Source organism: Martes martes (assembly GCF_963455335.1).
Source record: "Martes martes genome assembly, chromosome: 3".
Taxonomy (NCBI): domain Eukaryota; kingdom Metazoa; phylum Chordata; class Mammalia; order Carnivora; family Mustelidae; genus Martes; species Martes martes.
In genome coordinates this window covers 42,374,694-42,376,492 of record NC_137890.1, presented here as the reverse complement: position 1 = coordinate 42,376,492, position 1,799 = coordinate 42,374,694, and the positions used below count along the sequence as shown (strand labels likewise).

Sequence of the window (1,799 nt, the reverse complement as noted above, 5' to 3'; positions counted from 1 at the left end):
AGCACTGCCCTAAGCAAGTGAAAGTTACTCTGTCCAACACGAATCCTATTCTTCATTCTGACTGGTTCATCCTGTGCCAGGCACTACGGTAACAAGGGCTGAGATCATGCAGGATGTTCCATCCTAAATCAGGATGATTCTCACTCCTGGAATAAGGATGGATTCAGTTTCACCTGGCATGTTTTGTCCTCTGTAACACTGATGAACAAATGGATGTGGGACTGTGAGGCTAGCACAGACGTATTGTGAAGTTCTTTATTGACCATTTCAAGAGGTCGGGAGTTGGCAATGATATATGCAGTGCAGTGGAGAGGGGAAGATCTGCCAAAGTAGCAGTTATTAGGAAGTATGTTGTCTCTAATTTAAAAATAATAAAGCCAACTTAAAGTTGGTCTGCTTGTTATAGCTATGCTCTGGTAAGTCTCCACAGTGTCAGTGATAAAATACTCATTCTCAAAAAATCTTTTCAGTCTATCTTAATTTTATTTTAACATATGTGTAACTTACATAGAATAAAGTGCACATATTTAAAGTACAGCTTGGGGTGCCTGGGTGGCTCAGTGGGTCAAGCCTCTGCCTTTGGCTCAGGTCATGATCTCAGGGTCCTGGGATCGAGTTCTGCTCAGCAGGGAGCCTGCTTCCCTCTCTCTCTCTGCCTGCCTCTCTGTCTACTTGTGATCACTGTCTGTCAAATAAATAAATGAAATCTTAAAAAAATTAAAAATAAAGTACAGCTTGATGAATTTTGACACATACATACAACTATAGAAGCACCAACTCTCTTACGAACAAATGGTCACCAAAAATGTGCCATGCTACAAGCGGTGCAAACAGATGGACTATTCAGATGAATTGGAAGCTATCATTGAAGAAGATGATGGTGATGGGGGATGGGTAGATACTTATCACAACACAGGTATTGCAGGAATAACAGAGGCAGTTAAGGAGATTACACTGAAAAGCAAGGACAGTATAAAACTTCAGGATCGCACAGCAATATGTGAGGAGGAGGAAGAAGAAGATGAAGGAGAAGCTGCAAATATGGAAGAATATGAAGAAAGTGGATTGTTGGAAACAGATGAGGCTACCCTAGACACAAGGAAAATAGTAGAAGCTTGTAAAACTAAAACTGATGCTGGAGGTGAAGATGCTATTTTGCAAACAAGAACTTATGACCTTTATATCACTTATGATAAATATTACCAGACACCATGATTATGGTTGTTTGACTATGAAGAGCAAAGGCAGCCTTTAACAGTTGAACACATGTATGAAGACATCAGTCAAGATCATGTGAAGAAAACAGTGACCATTGAAAATCACCCTCATCTCCCACCACCTCCAATGTGTTCAGTTCACCCATGCAGGCATGCTGAGGTGATGAAGAAAATCATTGAGACTGTTGCAGAAGGAGGAGAAGAACTTGATGTTCACATGTATCTTCTAATTTTCTTGAAGTTTGTACAAGCTGTCATTCCAACAATAAAATATGACTACACAAGACACTTCACAATGTAACGGAGAGAGCATAGAATCTATCCTAATTATTGTTTCTGATTTTTAAACAATTAACCCATAGATGTGACCAGATCGAGTTCTGCTCAGCAGGGAGCCTGCTTCCCTCTCTCTCTCTACCTGCCTCTCTGTCTACTTGTGATCTCTGTCTGTCAAATAAATAAATGAAATCTTAAAAATATTAAAAATAAAGTACAGCTTGATGAATTTTGACACATACATACAACTATAGAAGCACCAACTCTCTTACAAACAAATGGACCATTTTCATTAACTCTGAAAAT

The 1,799-nt window shown here is 39.4% G+C and overlaps 1 pseudogene across 1 annotated transcript; it reads left to right on the top strand.

Moving 5' to 3' along the window:
• Nucleotides 1–801: 801 nt before the first annotated feature.
• LOC308339787 (ubiquitin-like-conjugating enzyme ATG3) lies at nucleotides 802–1,580 on the top strand (annotated as a pseudogene). Its single transcript has one exon. The product of its transcript is annotated as a ubiquitin-like-conjugating enzyme ATG3 (transcript).
• The last annotated feature ends 219 nt before the right edge of the window (nucleotides 1,581–1,799 follow it).